Below are 25,537 nucleotides of genomic sequence, written 5' to 3' on the forward strand. Positions count from 1 at the left end.
GCTATAACTACCTACTAAGTATACAGCAGAAAAGATCATCAGTCTCAGGGCTGCTGTAAAACTTGTATCGACAAGCTTTAAAGTTATTCCAGAACGAAATTATTCTTTGCTTACTTGGAGAAACTTTAAATTAACGACAGTAACATATTTAACGTTAACCAAGTATCATAACGTTATAAGAACAGTTGTTAAAAAGTAGTTGGATTATTATTAATGTCAGTTAAATGCTTAGTTAAGTACCTACATTAGTTATATGTAAACTTTTCATTTTTTCTAAATCCATTGTATGAGAAAGAAACTTTTTTTTAATCCTTCAAAATTATTCCTTAGAATAAAATTAGCTATCTAAAGCTTGCAAAGCAGTTTCTGTTTGTGTTCCATATATTTTACCATCTTATTTAAAGGGTTTCGGCGCTACTTACCCTTTAGTCGGATTACTAAATGTTTAATTAAAAACGTTTTTCAATCTTAAAGTGGCTTTAAAGTTTAAGATTCAATTGAAACGATTTGCTGTAGGTATTAGAGGCTCGTAAGATAATTAAACTTTGAGACGGGACTAAGAACCTTTATTGCAATGCAACACTCGACTAAAAAGGTATAATCGCGAGCCTGTCGCACTCGACAAAATTTAAACTTTTATCTGTTTAGAAATGTAAAACTTATTATTTTGTTTGCAACATTATCTTTACATTCAAGTACTTAAGTCTATTGAGAGTCCCGATATTCGCTCTTATGTCTATCCTCTGTCGGTCTGCTGACATAAATTCCTGTCTTACATTGATCAAGATCATGGTTTGCGGAAAATGCCCAAAAGCACTAAATAACTGGTCATGATTTGCGAAGAGATTAAAGAGACTAAATAAATGATTAAAACCAAAATATTACTTTGCTAATCCGCGTAAAAGATAACGTACAAAAAAAAACACGCAAGTAAGTACATATAACGGGTTAGCACTGATTGACTAGCACGTTATCTTTTACGCGGATTAGCAAAGTAATATTTTGGTTTTAATTAATATGGATTTCCGCAAAGTAACGCCTGATTCTATTTACTATTTAAATAAATAAGTTTCGTGGTGACTAACCAAATCTAGCGATGAGGGCAGGGTTGAATCGAGAGGCGAGAGGAAGGGCTGGTGGTTGCTATCCTGAAGAATCACTGACCCATTTAAGAAAAAGTCAAATAATGATTATTTAATGCGATGCGACACAGCGACAACATCCATGACAGTCAAATGCGTTAACAAATATCTCTCTTCTTTACACTACACATACAATTTAGCGAAATGTTATTGCATTTAAATACGATTTATTATGAATTAATAGTTCTCCATGTTTGAAAAGTGCATTCCAATCAAATTCATCTAAAAAATATTTACTTATTTAAAAAAATCAGAATCAGTGGCGAGCAGTCGTGTTGGAGGCCAAGACACACTTTGAGTCGCTGCGCCAGAGGAGTAAGTACTTAAGTATTTAATAAAAACCGGCCAAGTGCGAGTCGGACTCGTTACTAGAGTTCCGTACATGAGTCCGACTCACGCTTGACTGTACATTTCTATTAGGTTTTTCTGTCATTTATAGGTAAAGAACTATTTTGGATATTTTTTTTTTCAAAATTTTAGACCCAGTAGTTTTGGAGATAAAGGGGGGGATGGTAATTTTTAGGCAATTTTCTTAAATAACTTCGAACCTATGTATTTTAAAATTACAAAAATAACATGTCCATCACTAATTTACATATGTCTACCAAATTTCAACTAGTTTCCGAGAAATTAGTCTGTGACAGACGGACAGACAGACAGAGGAGACGCACGAGTGATCTTATAAGGGTTCCGTTTTTTCCTTTTGAGGTACGGAACCCTAAAAACTTTACTTTCTTCATGCAAATACAAACATATTACCATTTCTGTGTCGAAACTGCATTTGAACGTAATGCCATCTTTTTCAACGTAAGCTTTTTCTATTGAAAGTGTGGTTTGCATTCAAATTCACTTTTCACACTAAGTAGTGACGTGATATCAAAGAGTACCATTAAAATAAATATGGTGAATTTGAAAAAACGTTCTCGTAAAGCTTTTCCTACGTATAAGGCTAATGTGTGACAAGATGATATTGACAAGGAGTTAAATTTTATAACAGAAGGATTCGAAAATACCGAGATCGAGGAGTTAGTGGCCGAACCCAATATCATTGGCGAAACGAAAACCCACAGACTTAGCTAGTTAGGTTACCTACTCAGAATTGGAGAGAATCGGGCTTTCAAGAGGGCGTTCTTGGGACGACCTACTGGTAGCCGTCTGGTGGATCGGCCCATCAGATGAGCATCAGTAATTGGCAGGAAGTTGCGCAGGATCGGGACAGGTGACACGCTCTCGTTTCGGAGGCCAAGATTCTAAGTATTTGGATCGTGAAGCTAAAATAGTTGGTAAGTCAGATTAAAATTTAAAATTAGCAAAACGTTAGGTAATGAAATAGTTAAGACAAAGTTCAGAGTGTTTACATTGTGAAACTAATATTGTGAAAGAAATTTTCACTATGTATCATAACATTTTGTATAACATTGTGTTACTTTGTTGTTTGTTTTGAGACAGCGACAGCTAATTCATGTCGGACGGACATATAGAGGTATACAGTGTAACAGTGGCCATCAGTTTGTTGCAGTTACAGGACAAAAGGACACGTCAAAATTGTGACAGTACAAAGGGTACGACAACATGTCATTGAGCCCTCAACAAAGGTTTATGTTTCGGCAAATGACACAATAGTCTATCTAAACAAGATTGAAGACTGTAGGTACAGATTTGAATAGGTACAGTCACCTGCAATAATATGTTACACAACGAAGGCCGCAAAAATAACTGACACGATCTTATTTGTAGACCCATTAGAGCGTGTCACATATTTTTGCGGCCTTGGAAAAGTAACATATTATTGCAGGTGACTGTACAATCCAACTAAGTATAATGATTTCATTGCGTTGTTCGATTGTTTGCCTTAACAGTAATTATATACAATTCAAACGTTGCTGTACTGTCCTCATTTCCTCAGAGTTTCGTACCACACAAATGGATGTCTATATCATCAAACCTCAATTTTTAAATTTCATCAATGTACCGCAACACTTGATATTTTCACAATAATATTTATGTTTTTGTTGGCGCTTTTACAGCAAACAATAATATATGTACGAATATTTGTTTGTTTATCATCATCATCATCTCAGCCATAAGACGTCTACTGCTGAACATAGGCCTCCCCCTTGAACTTGTTTGTTGTATTTGTAAAATTAGGTACATGTGTTGATATTTCATATGAAGCAAAATGTAATGCACTGCATAATAATAATATTATTATTGTAAAAAGTAATAAAAGTCATCCACCTACATCATAACTCTCGAGCAACACCGGAAAGGGCATTCGTACTATTTCCCCTCTGCCGAAGCATAGGTACAACTGTACCTATGGCATTGCGTGTAGTGACTCATCCGTACACAAAAAGAGATCGAGGTTTGCAAGATTTGTCTTTGACGTGTGTCATTTTCTACGACGCGTGTATTCTATGTATTTGTGTCATCATTGCAGATTGGATTTTGTATGTAGAGAGTGAAAAGTGCGAGTCTGTGCACGTTTCCCCCGCAAAAAATGCAAAATGATTTGTACGGTAAGATATCGCTTGGGCTCCTCCCTTCCGGCATGTCGGGAGCCGGTGTTGCTCGAATCGAAGCCCATAACATAATTAACTCCTGTAGAAAATAGAAAAGTTTAAATATAATTCAGGTTGTAAGACGATCCTGCTAGTCGGGTTGGAAGTCACCGGCTCACAAACTTTTTTAACTCCCAAGAATATTCATTGAACTGACTGCAGCCACAGCAAGAGTTCGTAATGAAATGAGATTAATTCCAGAGTTGTGAAACTTTACACTTGTGCACTTTGGAACTATGTATTTCAACTATTTTTCTTTGTTCCTTCTTATACCATGATGTCCATGATGCTGGTTGCGGAGTGTGGACAAAGTCCGAAGAGATAAATATAGACTCGTACGTTAATAGTGGTAAATGGTAAATGGTATACAATTGACAATCGCATTAATATATTTGGTGTATCTTCCTATTTACTTACGATTTAATTCGTAGAACCAACTCTGAGCTCAGTGAAAAACGCTCGAATCTGGAAAGATAAAGATTTTTTGTGTCAGCAAGCGTAATGGAAAAGACATCGTCTATTTCGCATTAACCCACAAACAAAAGCTCTGTACAGCGGGCATAATGGACGTCGAAGAAGCGTGATTTTTTATTCGGAATAAATCAACAGTTATGGTTACTTAAGACGATAGTAAACAACCACTTCTCCATACAAACATAGTCCCTATTTTCATCCCTGGGTATTGTTATTTATTACCTATAACTAGAAAATATTTTTACACAATTAAAATGTAAATTAAGCTATTAGCTACGCCCTTTCGTTTAATTTTTGTAACATTTATTAAGATTTATAAGAATAGGAGCTTTTAAATATAAAGAAATAAAAATATTTTTCACAATTATATTATTAAAAATATCACTAGGCACAGGCTTTACAGACACTTATAGAAGTTATAAGCCATAGGGTAAGAAAACCCGAATATTTTTTAACAAACTTGGAAAATGAAAATAATGAATGTAATAGTAATGACAATAGGGTCAACTTCAATCATAATATTTTACCTGTTGGTATTTGCTATATTAATTTATTATTTTATGTCAGGTAATATAACAATAAATTAATTAAGTACCTACTACAAAATAATGGTCTACATTTTGGTTAATACGTATTCCAACAAAATAACACATGGAACATTATAAAGTAATAATATCACGATTTACATAAACATCTGTCAAAATAATACAAGAATTAATAGGTTCCGCGCGCAATTATCCAATTTTCTAATTCTAAAATATAATAATTAATGGATCGACTTTATCTAAGAGATGAAATATCGTCGACGTCGTCGTCAGTTTAAAGGGAGAAATTACAAATTACAACCAATTAATAATTTACATACAAATTTTGCTATAGTCTACAAAGCAATCAATTACTAAGGTATAATTAAAAGAGTTTTATTTATACAGTATGTGCCTGACCATGGGGCTTTAATTCCAGGGCTTGATTTTACTCGCTAAACTGAGCTACTTTTACTATGGGACCAACCCTAAAATCGAGGAAATTTTTTTGGCTTTTCCATAGAAAACGTCGACATCCTGATCAGCCAAAATGTATCAGAAGTAAAAAAAAATCGGGATTTCAGGGTTGGTGCCATAATAAAAGTAGCTCAGTTTAGCGAGTAGAATCGAGCCCTGGATTTAAAGCCCGATGGTCAGTAACGCCCTGTATAGTTAGCTTTCAGCCACCGTGTTGTAATAAATAACTTTATAAATATGTATTGGACATTCTTTGATCAAATTTAATTAATATCATTCCTTTTCTGCACATTGTGCAAATGTGCATTCATTATTGAATTTGATTGATTGCTACTCCAAGTTTTCTTTACCCATACAATGCAAGAAACTGAGTCGCAATATGCATTAGAAATAGATCGTTTTTATTAAATTTTAGGGACGGATTGCACTTGATCAAAAATTTCACTGTGCCAAAATTATTTCCATTTAAAAAAATGTAATGGTTCCTTCGACAGTCCTCATCTTCAAACGTATCTCGGATTTCCCCATACTGGTCCACTTTAAAAAAACTATCTGTATAAGTTATTGTAAATACTTTTATATAAATATTATGTACATAGAAATCATGCATAATTCAGAAACAAATATCCTTAGTGAACCCGGTAACTCAAGCTTCGTAGGCAGAATCACTACTGATAAGGCAGGCCAACCACAACCACTTCAATAACGCCAAGTCTGTTTTATTTTAATGGTAGATTTTTGCAGTAGTAGAGTTATTCTCGTGAAAACAAAAAGTAGTTAGTACATAAATATTAAAATAGCGTCAAGAGTTAATTAATTAGTGCTCGGTTGTTTTATTTGTCTAATAAAATGTAAAATTATTATTTTAATGAAGTACAAACTGCAAATATAATTACTATGGGATTCATATTTTGACTAAACAAGTTCGTGGAAGGGCCAATTACGTCAAATCAATTGCCTGGGCCCTATTGCATAATACAATACAGGCTAACTTACTATTAGTGATTTTACATACAAAATAACTAATCCGGCCCAGTTGACTTTAAATACGACATCTTATGGCGAATGTCACATGGTGACAAATTTGAAAACGCTCTACGAAGGCGAAACTAGCCGAGACTCTTTCCATTTCGCCGGGGCAATGGTACCTTTTGCCGTGGAACGTCACATATCTTTACCATTTCATATCTAGTGAATCTCTAATTCATTTCCCGAATCGCGCCCCCAAATGATTTCCAAACATTGGTATGTGCATGCTGTACACACATAAACTACAATCTCATCAATAGAGAACCTCACTCTCTGAATTTCGGTTACAACTTTGTTGGCTGTTACTAAGAGTTTGCTTTGTGCATGAAAATAGAAAACGACAAATTGAACGCATCAAGCCAACGTGTAAACCGCGCAGCGGAAACATTTCGGAACAAAAATGCCTGTGGTTTGGTAAAACTGTGTACCGTTTATTTTATTCATGGCCGCTCCACAACCGAGTCCAAGCAGTGATGTGACGTAGCAGAATTATTTAAACACAATAAGGAAAACGTGAAATAAGTAGCTATGGCTTATGAGAGAGAGAAATAGAAAATACTCCACCGACAAGAGGATACCTCTTAAATTGAAGAAGAAGAAGAAGGAAAACACGAAATAAATAAGCATTGTTTTTTTTTGTATATCAAAGAATTTTTTCGTATATAAAAAGTAAGTACCTACATTAATCAATACTCATCATCTTAATGTCAATGTGATATTTGGATAGTAGCTGCATTTGCACTACTGTTGCGGCGTTATACTGTGGCGTTAACGAGGCCGCTGTTACTATCAATTTCTTTAAAAAACTCAGTGACGGAGTGAATGGTCACTTGGTCAGTTTAAATCACGGCAGTAATTTATTTACATTTTATATATTTATTTATTCGAACAAAATTGATACAGTCTGTCAGTATAAACCAAATCACTGTCCAATTTAGAGTCGACTTATACCTACGGTACACAACACTATATTTTGAAATACCACTACCGTCCATCGCCTCGCAATACCTACTTCAGACAGATATTTACATTAGGCCAAGCAATAAGAAGATATAGAGGGAAATGCTAGGAACACAATTTTTGACTCCGTAACTTTGTTTGGACTAGTTAGGAGGTGAACATATCAAAAGTCCCCGGCCGTAGCCCAGGTGCTGGGGGGTAGAGGGGGGAAAGAAGGTCTCATTTTTCGGTTTTTCACTTATATCTTGGAAAGTTTGCGTCTTAGAGACATGACTACTAAGACAAACCAAAAGCTGATAAAATTTGTTACAAGTTTTATTCAGTCAAGTTTTTCGATATCTTGAATAGTTTTTGAGATATCCGCTCTTGAAAGTTTATTAAGGGCTTTCTATTTTATCTTGATATCTACATTAGTGAAGCTGCTAGGCCGTGTTTGGTATCATTTTCGTATAAATCTGGGGTGCTGAATTCATTTTTGGTATCACATTGACACCATTCCTAAGAAAAAACATATTAAACTTTAAAGAAATACCTTTTTTTTTTAATTCCTCTTCACGCTTAAACCGCTCAATCGATTTAATTGAAATTTGGTATACAGATATTTCGAGTTCCAAGACTGGACATAAGATACTTTTTATCTCAATAATCATCCTTTAAAGTTGGAGGGAGTTGGAAAATGGAGTATGGGGGGAATTCAACTTCGTCGACGAAACTGAATTCCTGAGGTTAATACTGCTTAAGATAAGGTTTGAAGTCATGTTTGGTATCATTTTCACCTAAATCACAGGTGTATACCATCCTAAATTTCATCTAATCCGGTTCCGCGGTTATTGACTCCCCATACAAACTTCCACCCCACTTTTCACACCCTCAAAAGATGCTTTTGGTTATAAAAACTATCCTATGTCCTGTGTCGAGACTGAAACTGTTTCTATACCAAATTTCAACGAAATTGGTTCAGCGGTTTAAGCGTGAAGAGGGATTTAAAAAAATATATTTTTTTTAATTTTGGTTTTACTTCGGAATAGTGTCAATGTAATACCATAAATGAATTCAGCACCCCCGATTTATACGAAAATGATACCAAACATGGCCTAACAGCTTCACTGATGTAGATATCAAGATAAAATTAAAATCCCTAAATAAACTTTCAAGAGCGGGTATCTCAAAAACTATTCAAGATATCGAAAAACTTGACTGAGTAAAACTTGTAACTAATTTTATCAGCTTTCGGTTTGTCTTAGTAGTCATGTCGCTAAGACGCAAAGTTTCCAAGATATCAATGAAAAACCGAAAAATTCGACCTTCTTACCCCCCTCTACCCCCCGGCACCGGGGCTACAGCCGGGGACTTTTGATATGTTCAACTCCTAACTAGTCCAAACAAAGTTACGGAGTCAAAAATTGTGTTCCTAGCATTTCCCTCTACAACGTTTTTTGAGCATTCATTTCCTGACCTAATTGCATACACTTGCTCACATCGGCTTGCAAACAAATCACTTTCAGGAGACTATGACAGAAGCGCGTTCAGAAATTTTAGAGCGCGAATGAGAGGAGATTTTAGGTGTGCTATAGTACGCTTTGCTGGAACTGCAAGAAGGTATTGTGTAACGCGACATCACTCATTTTATGAAGTCAATTTTCAGTGACAAGGCCTGTGGTTAATCCGCAGCATAATAATACCGCAAAATAGTAATGCAGCTGCAGTTGGTATCCGAATGTCACATTCACCCGGCAATTTGCCATGACTTAAGGGGCCTACTGATTAACAGTTCGCCGGACGGCAACGGCCTGTCAGAAGTAAATTTTGACAGTTCCGAACAACTGACAGCCCGATACCGTCCGGCGGACTGTTAATCAGTGTGTCCCCTTACTGTAAGTACCTATGTACAATCAAACAATATAATACACGAATTGGTTAGCGCTAGAATTCAGTTTTGCTGACATTAAGAGATTGTCTGTGCCCTCAAGATTGGGTCGGAATTACCGACTAAGAAAGTTCATTTAAGTTAGCTGAGGTGAGGAATCAGGCAACGAGCTTCGGAAACTAAATCTTTATTTAGCGCCAGTGAGATAAGTCGCGGTTTGAAATTTTCCCAAGGTTTTTATTTTAAGATTTTCTGCTTGATTTTTGTTAGTTTAAGCTAGATTGTCTTAAGACAAACTTAGTTCAAATGGGGTTGTTAGAACAGTTTACTTAAGTTACCTATTTTTTTAATAAAGGATAAATTGTGGAATTCTCTTTAAATAAATGTGAAATAAAAATGAATATAATTATTATCTTACTCACTCGTATGATAGTAATTAATATAGGAGTTCAATACTCCGGTAATAATGGGGTGTTCCACGGGTTAAAAAAACCTTATACTTAATCAGTTGAGGGTTACTTAGAAAAAATAGAAAAAAACAATACATTACTTATTTAGAAGTAATAATAACAAATCCACCAAATTTAAACAGGGTTACAGTACAAAATCGTTTTACCGAATGTACTTATTATCAAATTTGCTGAGTAATTTATCACAGAAAGCTTGCGAAAAACGTGGAAGAAATATTAATCGCTGAGGATAAAAATGAAATTAGTCCGTTTATGCGGCAATTTCGTATACGGCTGTTTTTAATGGGCTTAGTTTAGAGGAAAGTTCGTAATGTCAGTGGGGTATATTATTGTTGTTGTGAAAAACATTTAAAAGCGATACATTCGTTTTACTATGGTTAGTCAAATAAGGTGAATTGACTTAGAAGTAGCGTACAACTGGTAGTTGTAGAAATCCTTAATGGACACATTTTATTAGAAGTACCTACAGGTGTAGTCCATAATTATTTTCCATCATATTTTCACGAAAATGTTCGAACGTGTCTTGTTATGTATTTCAGTTAGTCTCTGAACAAAAAGTACTAAGGTTGACTGAAGTAGCATGACAAATACGAACGTTTCTGAGAAAATACGATGGAAAACAATTATACACTACATCTGTAGATGGATGAACAGATCAATGGAATGTTGCGCATCGTTACACTTATCTTCTGCCGTTATTGATATAATAAAGATCACGATTTTCGCCTCTATTATGTTCAACAAATCATCCCCCGAACCAACAATGTGGACCGATGAGATTTACTTGAGATTTTCTCTCATAATACCTCCATATACTTATCCGCGGAATCAATATTCCACAATCCTCTCTTAGTGTTCAATATTCTCGGTTCCCGGATAAGTAGAAAAGCCACTACATAAAACTAGTTTAACGGCAAGCCCAGATCCATTAAACTCAACAACTCAGTATTGAGATAAAGTAAACCATATCAGCTCTTCGTCTGTTGACCCTATCAGCCTGCAGATTGAAACTTGCTTTTCCGTTGACATTTAATCTTAAAACTGCAGTCTACTCAGAATAATCTGCGCGAGCTATTCTGAACACGAACACAGCGCCAACATTATTATAATAACAAATATCCTCGAACAAACATTTCCAATGAGCCGCCGCGTCATTGGAGCAGTCAAAAGGTCATTAAAAGGGTTTTCCTTTCCGAAAATGTAACTAGCATTCACCGCACGCGCTCTTATCAAACAAGGAAGAAATCGTTTTCTCCGCCCGAAGGTCCTACTTGCCAATTATATTTATTTGTCCCAAGACTGCGGTAGGCCTTAGCCCCATTTTACGACTTCCTTCTGTTTATCTTTTTAAGGAAATTCAGCTCGGATTACTTTTGGCAATAGTTTCATTGCGTAGGCGGTCGGCTCCCTAAGACATAGACATCAAGTGAGGCAAACATACAAGTTTTAAATTAGGAAACGATTTATAAAACCTCTTTCAAACCTCTTTAAATTTTTTCCCTTCCTAAAAATTTTTTCCTTCGTAGGCCACGTCTACGCCTCGGCTAGTCTGTGGCCATGAGTAAGCCCATTCATAATAATAAAAAAAAAAAACAGAAATGTCATAATTACGGATAGGGACAAACCTGATGTAGGTTTGTTAGATTTAATAGACGAATATTAATAACGCCATAAGATTAAGATACATTAAAGTGGAGTAGAAATATTCCGTTCTACTTTGTGCCTTCATACTGATTCTAACTGGGATGAAGTACCTACAAAGTGGCACAGAATTGAAACTCACTGACTGAATTTATCTCATGTTACAGACATAAACCCCCTTAGATTTAGATTTAGATATTTATTCTCATAATATTAAATTACATTATAAATTATGCTAGACTAATCTACACAAATTTATATTATGATCGTCATTCATAAACGCCAATTAGCTAATAATCGTTTGTATTTATCTGACATTTTGACATTGTATTTGTAAGAAAAATATACTACATAAATTAACTATATCAGGCCCGTAAAGTTTTATGAATAAGGTGGAAAGTAAACAATCTTATTAAGCTTTAACAACTAGTGACATGCTGAACCCAAACGAGATTGGCTGGAACTTAGGCCAGCTTCGGCTACAGCGGTCACTAGCAAGTGAGGGTAGGATTGTAAAGGGTCGAGTAGGATTACGGTACCGCAGCACAATGGCGTCCCGTCTTGAGTACCGTAAGACGTTGTCTTGGAAGCTGTCTGACCTTTCTAAGGTACAGTCAACCAATAAAATTTCAATAAAATTTAAATTCAAGGCCACTTTTTATCTTGTCGCAATGACAACGTATATGAAAATTTCAAAAGTCTAGACCAATCCGGAAGAAAGCATGAAACTAGGCATGCAATATACAGGGCGTCCCACAGCTATGCCACATGGAGGGAAAGTACCCTGAATATTGTAGATGGAACATTTTACTGAAAGAAGACATTATTTTAATTTTAAAAACCATTTAAACTGCATTCATGATTTTTAAATAATTACATGGTTGAACCGGGAATCAAACCCGCTACACGAGAAAAAAAAACACCCTGTAGCTTTTTCATCCCGATCGAAAGGCTTCATCATAAGGATTATTTTTTGCTAAATAATATAGTGTCAGAAACTAAAGGAAGACCATGAATTTTAACATTTGATGTGAAATTTAGCGAAATAATCAAAAGAGAGCGGCTTTGTATTCAACAGAATGACACTCATTTTGAGCATTTGATAAATTAAATTGGTTAATTTGAATTAAAAATGTTAAAATTCATGGGTTTCTTTTTATTACCGACACTATGTTATTTAGCAAAAAATAATCCTTATGATGAAGCCTTTCGATCGGTATGAAAAAGCTACAGGATGTTTTTTTTTTTCGTGTAGCGGGTTCGATTCCCGGTTCAACCATGTAATTATTTAAAAATCTATGAATGCAGTTTAAATTGTTTTTTAAATTAAAATAATGTCTTCTTTCAGCAAAATGTTCTATCTACAATATTCAGGGTACTTACCCTCCATGTGGCATAGCTGTGGGACGCCCTGTATATGTAGCTTATGTAGGTACAATAATAGAATTTCTAATGCCCAAAAAATTCAAAATTATAATGTTCACCATTGACAGTTTTTTTAGAACTTTAACTGTTTTTCTAATACAGAATAATGAAAAATTGCATAATGGGACTCCAAAGTGGAAATAATAAGGAAAATATCAAATTAACAAGTTGTCTCCTCATATAATTTACCCACTATCTTACCCATTAAGCTTTATGCATACAAAGTTTCATGTTTTCTTCCATTTTCCAGTTTCATATAAGAGATTGCACTTAGAAATCAAAAGTCGAACTAGCAGGGAGCACCGTCGATTTTACCTTTGCAAACACGTTCACTGCATTTTTCGTTAACTCCATTGGCTCCCCGTTCAGAAACGCAGTTCGTGAAACTTTTATGTGCACTAATTTAATCTTATTCGAATCTAATTCGATTTGTTACTGCTCGACAAGGTTGCTTCGTATAGATCTACCGTTTAACTGAAGCGGTTGGATATAAGTTATTATGGTCAGCTATAGAATAATGAGAGTATTGCGAAAATTTGGCTCCATGAAGGTGATTTGTATTTATTAAATAGGTATTTGATGAGTTTTCAGTCCCAAAACTCAGATACCTACTTTTTACTAGAAAATCACCGCACAACATCTTTACCGGGCGCCTTAGATAAGTAATAGACCTATGTATAGTAAATGATTATTTTGTACCAGTTCACGTAGTTTAATGACAATTTATTATTTGAATTTGGTAATTAGTACGCTCATTTTTTTATTTAAAGATAAATATATTTCTATATTATGAAAAAAAAATGTATAGTCATCAGTTCGTTTTCAATTGTTACATTCTTTAAGACGAAAGACGTGGAGGGCCAGCGAAATATCGCCTCTTCATACAAACAAAGTTCTCATTTTCCACTCTGGATACATTATTGAAAATTATTATGACACAAAGAAGGTAAACAATCTTGACGTGTCTTTTTATTAAAAATAATGAAAAACGCTTTAAAAAAAATGTACCTACTTATGAAAGCAAAAGAATGTAAAAGATCGTGTATGATTTAGAATTCTAAAATATTTGAAGTGACTTATTTTTCAATGGTGATTTTTAATAAAAAGACATGTCAAGATCGCTTACCTTCTTTCTAATGCAAACAAAACGAACTATATAAGAATTAGGAGCATTTAAGAACTTGTATGAAATCAATACAAAACAGTTTTGAATGATTCACGGTTACTTTCAATAGACTTATATCGACCGGGATATGGAAAGTGATTAGTTGGTTACCATTGTATTAGTTTCGAGCTCCCGATATTTTATATACGTAATACACTCTGATAATCAAAAAATCGAAAAAAGTTTATAAAATCTAAAATCTATACATCTTCTATCTATCTATTCTATACATATAATAAAGCTGAAGAGGGTCGAAAGTCTGTACATGGAAGATATTCGAAAAAATAATAAAGCTGAAGAGGGTCGAAAGTCTGTACATGGAAGATATTCGAAAAAAAGTTGGCTGGGGATACTTAGAATCGATAACAGAACACGTTCCAACAGTTTTTTAGAATTTTTGTCTGTTTGTCTGTTTATCTGTTTATCTGTTTGTCTGTTTATTTGAACGCGCATCACGTGAAAACGGCTGAACGGATTTTGATGCAAACTTTACTAATCTGTCGAGAATATCTCCGGCCAGGTTATAGGCTATAAAAATTCAACCCCTAAAAGAGGGGGTAGCCTCAACACCCGCTTGATTTAAGTTTGCCCCTGAATCTTATGGCGCTACTTAGGAAGTAGGGGCGAACTTTTATCAAATATGTGCTACCACTATTGAGTACCCTGGTAAATTAACAGATGGCGCTGAATTTAATACGTAGTGACATGAATAAGCCACCGAGGAAGGATTTTGCCAAATTAAATCTAAGTTTAGTTGAGGGGGTACGGATATCAACAAATTGAATAATTATATTGATTTAATAATACAACAAAATTAAACGACAGTAAATTTATTGCCCCTCATTGCACAGTGCCATCTTTTTCACGACTGCCCAAAAACAAGAGAGACAGAGAGAGAGAGAGAGAGAGAGAGAGAGTATTGTGTTTTCAGCGTTCGTGGTTGTATGTAGGTATATATTTATTTATGTGAGTTTCTTTATTCCACCTTAACTTCTGAATGCCTTAACCGATTTAAGGCCTGTGCACACCGGCTGCGTGTGCGTGACGTGCACGTGCGCGTGCGGCGTTGTAGTATAAAGATCCTTATGAGAGACGGCACACCGCTTGCGTGAAATGTGCGTGTGCGGCTCTAACATTTTAGCGCAAGCACACGCGCACGTCACGCACACGCAAGCCGGTGTGGCTCGGCCTTTAGACGTACGATACATCATTAGAATCCTTACGTCATCTCGGGTGACATAGGCTATGTGACGTCATTATCAAAGCAATATGGCGGACTTAATACGCCATATTACGCAACCTTTCAAAATGAAGGATTGTGAAAGCCGATTAATAATATATATCCAACATGTGGGTTTAAATTTGAGTTATAGAAAGTACGAATTGACAAAACATGTTAAGAGAAGCTAATCTCATTAAACCAAATATTATTATTATTCAATAATAATATTTGAATGGGATACTCATTAAAATACAAAGAAGGCCCAATGTACGTGACGCGCTGCACGCGGTTCAAAGCCGGGCGCCTTCGACTCTCTCATATTAAAGTGTCGGGCGTAGCCCGATGTACGTGACGCGCTATTCGCGTTCCAAAGCCGAGTGAATTCGACTTTCTCATAGGTACTGAAAGTCTTGCGCGTAGCCCGATGTACGTGACGCGCTGCACGCGGTCCAAAGCCAGGCAACTTCGACTTTCTCATACAAAAATGTCAGGCTAAGCCCGACGTACGTGACACGCTGTACGCTTACCAAAGCCGGGCGCCGAAGGCGCCCTCATAGTCAAACCTTCGGACGTAACCACTGATACGCATTCCAAAACCGAGCGCCTTCGGCGCCCTCATACTAAAAGAATCTGGCGTAGCCCGACGTACGTGGCGCGCTACACGCGGTCCAAAGCCAGGCGACTTCGACGTTCTCATACTAAAAGAGACGTCCGTGACACGCTGTATGGTTACCAAAGCCGGGCGCCTTCGGCGCCCTCATACTCAAATAGTCGGGCGTAGACCGACGTACGTGACACGCTGTATGGTTACCAAAGCCGGGCGCCTTCGCAAAGACCGACGTAAGTAACACGCTGTACGTGTTCCAGAGCTGGGGCGCCCTCATACTAAGAGTCAGGCGTAAACCGACGTACGTGACACGCTGTCCGCGTTCCGAAGCTGGGCGTCTTCGGCGTCCTTATACTAAAAGAGTCGGGCCTAGACTGACGTACGTGACACGCTAAACGCTTGCCAAAGTTGGGCGCCGAAGGCATCCTCATACTCAATGTGTCAGGCTAAGCCCGCCGCACGTGGCGCGCTGAACGCGTTTCAAAGCCGGGCGCCTTCGGCGCCCTCATACTTAAAGCGTCGGGAGTAGCCTCACGTACGTGGCGCGATGTACGCATTCCAAAGCCGGGCGCCTCATACTAAGAGTGTCGGGCGTAGACCAACGTACGTGACACGCTGTACGCGTTCGAAAGCCGGGCGCCTCCGGCGCCCTCATACTCAAAGCGTCGGGCATAACCCGACGTACGTGACACGCTGTACGTTTGCCAAAGTTGGGCGCCGAAGGCACCCTCATACTCAAAGCGTCGGGTTAAGCCCGACGCACGTGGCGCGCTGTACGCGTTCCAAAGTCGAACGCCTTCGGCGCCCTCATACTAAAAGAGTCGGGCATTGCCCGACGTATGTGGCGCACTGCACACGGTCCAAAGCTAGGCGACTTCGACTTTATCATACTAAAAGAGTCGGGCGTAGTCAGACTACTACAAATCGTGCTCTAAAAAGTATGAATCAATAAGATATAATTCTTATCAGAAATTATCATGCAGGAAATTATAAATGTTATAATTTTTTAAATATCAAATATCAAATATCAAATATCAACATTTATTCAGCAAATAGGCCACAAGGGCACTTTTACACGTCAACATTGAATTTACATAAAAGCAAAAATAATAACATCAACAATTTTATAAATTAAAACTAACAATTCAATCTAACGTATTACAATTACTAAGAGATGTATATGGTCTCTTAATGTCGAATTACATACAAAATACAGATAAAAAAACACACACAAAAAAATCTATAATATTTAGAGGTGTAAATGTCTCTAGGTGTCAGAACTATAAGATTATATAGTTTATCAAGTTATCCTTAGAGATGTATAGGGTCTCCAAGAGTCAATATCCTGTATAATTAATACATTCATTAAAAGAAAAGAAACATACGAGAACAGAATGAGGCGTCTCACTGTAATTAATTAATAAAAGTTACTAAGTATAATAGCTCGTGTTAGCTTAACAGACCAGTCTCCACAAACAGCACCCGTTCACGAGTATGACGCGTATCTCAGCCATCGCCTCCCTCAACCTTCATTCGGGAATGTGGCGACCCGATCAACAACGCCACCGTAAGCAAAGACTTTTAAGCGAGCATGACATGTTCAAGCTACCGGCCTATATTAATATTAAAATAGTAATAACATGTAGCTGTAAGACACGGCATTTTGTGCTCATATGTTACATAAAAAGACAGTAATATAGCTTCACATAATTACTAGCCTAAGTTGACTTAGAGATGTAAAGGTCTCTAAGTGTCAGAAACATTAAAAATATAGGTAAGTATGTACAATCAAAAATAAAAATCAAATAAATAAATATGTACTTAGAGATGTATAAGGTCTCCAAGTGTCCAAAACTAAAATTAAATTAAACAATATAATCAAGCGAGAACATCATTGTCTCATGTGTCAATTCTACTGGACACTAGCATATTTAATTCAGTGTAAAAAAAAAAACAATATTTATTTAATTCTTATTATACTAATGAAACCAATCAAGCTACCGGCTTAAAAGTATCTCTATCGTTTATAAAATCATTTACAGTGTAGTACGCCTTACATAACAAGGAGTGCTTAATGTGCGACTTAAATTTGTGAAGTGGTAAATTCACTACATCAGTGGGGACTTTGTTATAAAAACGTGTACAGTTCCCGACGAAAGACGTACTAACCTTACGGAGGCGGTGGGCGGGCACGGCAAGTTTATGTTTGTTTCTAGTGTTATAGTTATGGATATCACTGTTAACCTTGAATTCGTGGATGTTTTTCCGAACATACATAATATTCTCTAGTATGTATTGAGATGCAACGGTAAGAATGTTAACTTCTTTGAATTTCTCTCTTAGGGATACTCGAGCGCCCAGTCCATAGATGGAACGTACAGCTCGTTTTTGCAGCACAAATATTGTCTGAATATCTGCCGCTTTTCCCCACAACAGAATTCCATAAGACATAACACTATGGAAGTAACTATAGTATACCAGCCTGGCCGTCTCTACGTTTGTCAGCTGTTTGATTCTCCTCACTGCATAGGCTGCTGAACTAAGTTTTCCGGCTAGAGTGCCTATATGTGCATGCCATTGCAGTTTGGAGTCTAAAGTGACTCCCAGGAAAACAGTTCGGTCCTCAAATTCCAGCGTATCACCTTTTATTTTAATCTTGCCGTTATTTACCTGCTTGACGTTAGGTAGCGTAAACTTGATGCATTTGGTTTTCTTGGCGTTCAAAAACAAAAAATAAAAAAATACAGCATAATATAATTTACTATTTTTATATATTTAGCAGCTTACTGACACAAACCGATCTCCACGCGGGCGGAGCCGCGGGCACAGCTAGTACTTCATATGACTATTAAACCATTTTCACAATCGACTTTGATTGACATAGGTATAAGACAAAAGATAAAAATAATACGCTAGGTATATCTATCTATAAAGTGATAAATTTTACTTTTCATCACGGAGTGAGTTTGATACATCTAATATTCCACTGAACACAAGACTTAGGGCCAGTTGCACCAACCACAGTTAACAGACTGATCAACATCACGCAGTAGAGAACTATGAAACTTCCCATACAATAAAATTTAGCGAACGTTTTAACGGTGACTGAAGGTCTAGAACAAGCGACCCTAAGTGGTTCAGAATTCTGGTCCGTATACCAGACCGCTTACTATTGTGCAGATGATTAAAGACGTTGATGGTATCGGAATAGACGAACGTGAAGCCATACATAAATACACAAACACATAAATGAATTCCTGTGACCTTGAATAATCTTTCTGAACCTCAGTGACCTTTGATTTTACCTACTCTCGGTATAATCACTACACCTTATAAAACAAAGTCCCCCGCTGCGTCTGTCTGTTTGTGTGTCTGTATGTTCATGATAAACTCTAAAACTACTGAACCATTTTCATGCGATTTTCACCTATCAATAGAGTGATTCTTGAGGAAGGGATAGGTGTATAATTTGACCCATGCGAAGCCGGGGCGGGTCGCTAGTTAGCGATAAAAACGTACATCATGTTTGTACGTTTGTACGTACATATAACGTACAAACGTACATATAAGAGCTCGTCTATTTTAAAATGTTTCAAAATTTATCATCTCATAATTGAACATTAGTTAGACTAACTAGGATGAAATTCTTGATAGATTAAATCACTCTTTGATACCCTAATACCTCTTCAAACGTAATCATTATACGGATTACAATTCAATTCACAGGTCCAGAATCATGATTAGGTACCTACTATAGGATCCGCATGATAGGGTCGCATATAAAAACACTACAAGCCACATAATTGAATCTTACACAATCGCCTCTCTCTGATCCATACGGACAAATCACTGGACTGAGCTTCAAAAATCCAAAGTCCTCTCCACCGCCTTGGATCGTGAAACAGGCGATTGAAACTAAAAATAAACCTAAATCAACTGAGAGGATTCATACTTTTGGTGAGTGATCTTGATAGGTATCGACATTTTGTTTTTAAAATCCAAAATATTTATTGTCAAAACAGTGGTTTTCCAATTACAAGTATGATGCTCATCCAAACTATAATTAATTAGTTAAGCCTATTTATTAATTAAGTAAATTAAATTAACATGAAACCAACTAGCAAAACAAGCAAAGTATCACCATAATGTAAACAATTAAACAGAATACTTCGAAGCTCAATTTTCAATTCATGTTCAATTATGATAAACCGATTACGAAAACGGTTGAGCGCCACTCAAATGCAAAACCAAAAATTTCAACGTGTAGCAAGAAAACGCTGTGAAATTATTTCACATGAGTGAAATATGGAATGGGATGGAAATAAGGAAATGAGGTGTAAATAAAATATTTTTAACAGAAATAAACAACATCACAAAACAAGTTGAATTATTTACGACTATACAAAATACATTTATCCCAAAAACTTGTCGTTGAGGAGTTTCTTTCTCATAATTATTAATCAAAACGTACTTTTGAATGTTAACGCTCAATTAAGATGAAAGTACAAAAATCGATATAAGTAAATATGCTTATATTTAAAATATTAGGAGTTGCCTTAATTTCAATTACATATCTATCTATTTTGAATTTGAAATCACTGGAACAAAAATTATTTGATGACAAATGATTCTTGTTCCTTGTAAAAATGAGATCCCTCTCATGTTGATGACGTGACCACGTTTATGGACGGGTTGTAAATGTGACCTTATTACTCAAGGATTTACCTTTATTAGATCCTTTTAGACCTTGAGAGGTGAATTTTGCCCAGCATATACTTAGGAAGTTTATATACTGAGAATCGCGAGTACCTAATGGTTTTTTAATAATTTATTTAAGCGTGGTTTACTACTTTATACTTATAATGGAATTTAATAGTCATTCGTTAAAACTTTAAAGAAAAATTAAACAGTTTTCTGTGGGATGATAGCTGCTGCTGCAGCCATATTTAACGCGTGCTCTAAGTCTGACCAAGACCACGACATGCAAATGTGTTAGCCATCTGAACAATTTAATTACAGCCCGTAACCGATGCCCGAACAGCTAGGGGCCCGATTCGGATTTTGAAATAGACATCTTTTAGATAGATCTATTGAAAATCATTTATTTACAATAGATCTATTAGATATCTTTTAGACATCACCAAGATACGATAACGATATGTTTAAGATCTAACCTGTCAAATTTGACATTTGCGCGATTCTGGAGATACTCTTGAACGATTTCCTCAGGATATGACTTAGAGATCCAATTCACATCTAATAGATATAGTACGCTATCTAACGTAAAAGTGACATTGGTTGCGCTTCAAAAGAGAACTAGTTGATATCTAAACTATAACGTATCTAGAATGGATCTAGTACGTGTCGTCTCTTGTGAATATCTTGAAGTTCGAATACGGCAGTAGATATCAAACAGTCTGGCTACCACAATATGGGCTATAAACTTAGGCAGGAATTCTAGAATAGAGCAGTAACTCTGATTATAACTTTATACATACTTAATACTGTAATAATGCTAACAAACAAAAGTAAAACAAGGTTAAATCAGAAATTAATTATGATTTAAATTATAAGTTAATGTAATCCTGCTGCCCTTGAGACAATCATTAATAAATCTCCATTATAACTTTCCTAATATAGGACGTATATTATAGCCCAAACTCTCGTACAATGAGAACAAGACTGTGTGGGACGTATACTAAATAGGCTAGTGATTATAATTAAATCACCGTGATTTTTTTGTGTTTTTCTTTAAAACGCTTTTTATATATAAATAACATAATATTAATATTTGGAGCAGTCGGTACGATTTACAAAAGTATTTCAGTCAGTCTCGGTATAATAAGTACCTACTGAGGTTGACTGAACTAGCATGACAAATACGAGCGTTTCCGAGAAAATACAAACGTGTCTTGCTATTTCAGTTAATCTAAGTACCTACAAAAAGTACAGAGAATTAATGAAGTAGCATAACAAATACGAACTTTTTCGAGAAAACACGAAGGAAAACAATGTCACACTATATCTATAACAGCCGTCAACTGTCTATTATGTCTTTGCCAAGGTTACAATCGCTATTCGTTTAACTCAATTGAAAAATAAACAAGTGTTCCGTAAACAAAGTTTTGTACGGAACACTAAAAATGTGTCACGTAATCACTTTCAGTGTGTTCACGCTTTTATTAAAGCCTAGGGATGATCATGGTGATATGTGGTGATATACACTCCCAGGCACAAGGTTATAGCATAATTCACAAATCACGTTTATATAAAAACTATTCCATTTATAACGGTGCGTTGAAATTGATTTTAAAACAGCAACACACCCTAGCGGTTTAAAGCTGATAGAGACGCTCTATGCAGGAAATCCAACAATCCAATTTTCTTGGCGCCTTTGCGAGAGCTAAGTCTCGTACGTTCGGAACTTGTAGACTTTTCGATTCCATTTCAGTATCCCAAACTCTAATTTTATAGGCTGTGATCGAATTTTTGGGCATCACATAGTTTATTTGATTTGTCATAAATTTAAATTATTTGGAGATATAATCAACAACATATAGCCCTAAATACGTATTACATACTTACAGTCTCCGTTTAGTCGAGGGAATAAATATATTGAGAGACTATCGAGCTATCGTTAAATTATGTTCCTCCATCATAAAATTTGATTGGCTGAAAATTTAAAGAATTTGCTTTTTGGTAACGTACTGTAAGCTTTCGAGCAAAGTAAGAAAGCATTTACATAGGTATATTTTTTAATGCATAAAATGTAGATACATAAATAAAAGTGGGGTATAATAATATTACTCATATTATTGTGGAGTTTACAATACGTATAGTATGTATTAATACCGATTAATTAAAAAAATATTTTGCCCAGAATACCCCGATTGCACATACTTTTTGTCGTTTGTCTCCTAATTTGCCTTACAATCTCTTCATAATGGTACGCGTCAGTATTTTCAAAAGGGAATTAAGAACAAAAAAAACATCACACCACGAACACACAAGTCTTTTTGTTGCCACTAATCCAATTGTTTTCGCCTAATGACGCTCTCAAATAGAACCGGGGCACACTGGCTTGAATAAACTATACATATACCGGGTGTTTCCTGTAACAGGAGCAATAAATTAATCTAGACTTTAATAAATTAATTAGATTAGGCTGTATTCCTCAAACTGACCAACATTTGTTAATTTTGTCATGTTTAACACGTGACAAGCAACGTCAAACACACTGATGTCAGCGTACATTGAAGGCAATATTTATTTTGTATGAACATGAGGCAGTCTAAAGGATTCATTATTTTTAAAAGTTGTTGATCAAAAGTTTTATAGTTTGAGGAATATAATATATGATTTAATTATTTGCTCGTGTTACAGGCAACACCCGGTATGTATTACTTACGACAATTACAATAAGCCCAATCACGGCTGGGATACATATACCTAGGTAATACATAATGTAGTCTCATCGGGTTCCATTTCGTTGACTATTTTCTGATCTTTATAAGTAGGTAACCGGTTCCACTTTCCCTCGAGCACTTTTACTAGTAATATGTCCAGTCGCCATCAGATATATCGGAGCGGCCAAGGTGTTCACAATATCTGAACACGCACTCTAACGCCTTGACATAGAGGCGTGTTCAGATCTTTGTGAGTGCCTTGACCGCTCCGATATATTTGATGGCGACTGTACCTACCTACTTGTATTAATTGCTTAGGAAACTTAACAAAGGAAACGAATAGCCATATGTGCAATATTATATATGTTGTGTTGTTTAGGAATTCCGCCCATCTTCAGAAGCAGTTCAATAAATTTTATTTTATTTTATTTTTATTAGATTTACACGAGTCCATACAATTAAAGGAGTACCCTCAATTTGTCATGAATCCCATCATGAGTAATTAGTTTTAACATAAATGTGAACACAGATTGTTCACATTTAACGATGGCCACTTTACTTGTATTTAGGTGAAAGTGTCACAATGACAGTGCCTGCCTGTATGTAGGTATCAACCGCGCGATGTTAAATAGTGACACTTATTTTATCACGTGAATAATGCCATCCATGAGATCCACGGCTGCTAGAAGTGTATAATTTTACTTTTTTTGTGAGTTCAGGAAGACGAAAAGAAAAAAGACGAAGATAATTAAAACCACTTTGTCGAATTAATTAAGAGCCTCTTATAATTTGTAAATCGTTTAAAAATTAGGTCGTTGTAATGTACCTACCTGACCATTAAATTAACTTGTAATTAGTAGGTAGGTATATAGGTAGGTATACCTAAAATTTTAGTTCATAAGGAGTGACCTATTTTTTTATATCTTACCATAGTCAATTTTATAAAAATTGGGCAATGGATTATATAAAACATACATTTAGAAAAGGCATATGAAGTACCTATCATAAATTCATAATAATCCTAGTTTTTCCTAATTTGTTATCCTAATTATTGCTTTTAAATGATGGTTTTGATTTATGTGACTGAAGGCAATTATGTTAAATTTAATATAACGAATAAGAATACAATGTACTCACCTTGCACAATCTTAATTATATTTAATTTTCTACACGAACCGAGTTAATTCTTGCACTACACAATAAACTATAAAGACACTAACACTAATAAGTTTTCTAAAACGACTCAAACAAGTTGAGGGAAATTTTAAAAAGTTTTCTATTAAACCAGAATATTCTGGAATGCGTCCACTGTCCGAACACTGCGTGTTCACGAACGTTACGCGATCGCAGTTTCGTCGACCGACCAATTGAGTGGGTGTCCCTGTCCGTGCCGAACCGCGCCAGCGGAGGCTTTCGAGTCCACTGAATCTTAACCGTAGTTAGTCCCTACAGCGCAGGCGTGAGTGCCGCTTCAAAATGCTGCATATGCTTAAAAATGTTTTTTAAGTATTCAAATCAAATGATCGGACTTTTTAATGGACGTTTCCTAAGTATTATTTCCTGGTAAAATGCATTTTTGATGAGCATTAAGTGTCTTTCTTCTCTGGTTATAGAAATTTGAAATAAATTATACCGGGTGTGGCCTGTAACATGAGCAAATAATTAAAACATAAATTGTACTCCTCAAAAGGTGACACTTTTGTTCGACAACTTTTAAAAATTATGAAGTATTTAGACTCCCTATTTTTCATACAAAATAAATATTATCTTCAATGGACGCCATTGCCACGCCAAATCATTGTGATTGACGTTGCTTGTCACGCCTTAAACATAACAGAATTCGAAATACATTGCGTCTTAGAATAAACTTTAAAGTGTATTAAAAATCAAACCACAAGTTATTTTTAAAAGTCGCTGAACAAATGTTGGTCAGTATGAGGAGTACAGCCTACAGTTTAATTTTTTGCTCATATTACAGGCCACACCCGGTATATTGATTGAATCGTAAGTACAATGTTTTTGTATCGTGATGTTTTAATATAGTTTTAATAGTCATGTTTAATTAAAATATATTGTGAATATTTTAATAATTTAGTTGATAGAATTTGAATTTTACCAGCTATGCACGAAAGAACTAATTAAATACTTAAGATAGAACTAGAGAGAGACTAAATAAATAGTCCTCGTAAATCTGACAATATGATTGGAGGAATGTATTTTGTTATATTGTATAACATAAAGAGGATGGCCTTACAATTTAGTCGAAATAACTAATGGAACTATTGCCGTTCTCAGTCAATGCGTTAAAGTTTTCACAATTCAGGGTGTCGTCGTTTGAAACCTGTGGTATTCAAAACATTAGTGGTTTTCATCTATTGCACATTTTACAGACTGCATTTCGATCTGAACGTTTCGTAGTGTTCTTCTTTTGGGATTTAATATACATAACTGTGTCAGTTGTGTAACGGTTTGCTTAAAACCTCGTTTGCGCTAAGCGTTTTGTTCTGGCCGGTTGTAAAAAAAATAAAAACATTTTTTAAATAGTTTTCTGGAATCTGTCACTTGAA

The 25,537-nt window shown here is 35.7% G+C and overlaps 1 protein-coding gene across 1 annotated transcript in view; it reads right to left on the reverse strand.

Annotated features, from left to right (window-relative positions):
• LOC134667871 (alkaline phosphatase-like) overlaps positions 1-24,328 on the reverse strand; it is a 136,650-nt gene extending 112,322 nt beyond the window's left edge. Inside the window, exons 1-2 of the mRNA XM_063525264.1 lie at positions 24,108-24,328; positions 4,121-4,168 (exon numbers count right to left, since the gene is read on the reverse strand). The gene's annotated coding sequence lies outside the window, so the exon portion shown is untranslated. The remainder of the gene's footprint in view (positions 1-4,120; positions 4,169-24,107) is intronic.
• Positions 24,329-25,537: the final 1,209 nt, after the last annotated feature.

The sequence above is a fragment of the Cydia fagiglandana genome, chromosome 10 (assembly GCF_963556715.1).
Source record: "Cydia fagiglandana chromosome 10, ilCydFagi1.1, whole genome shotgun sequence".
Taxonomy (NCBI): domain Eukaryota; kingdom Metazoa; phylum Arthropoda; class Insecta; order Lepidoptera; family Tortricidae; genus Cydia; species Cydia fagiglandana.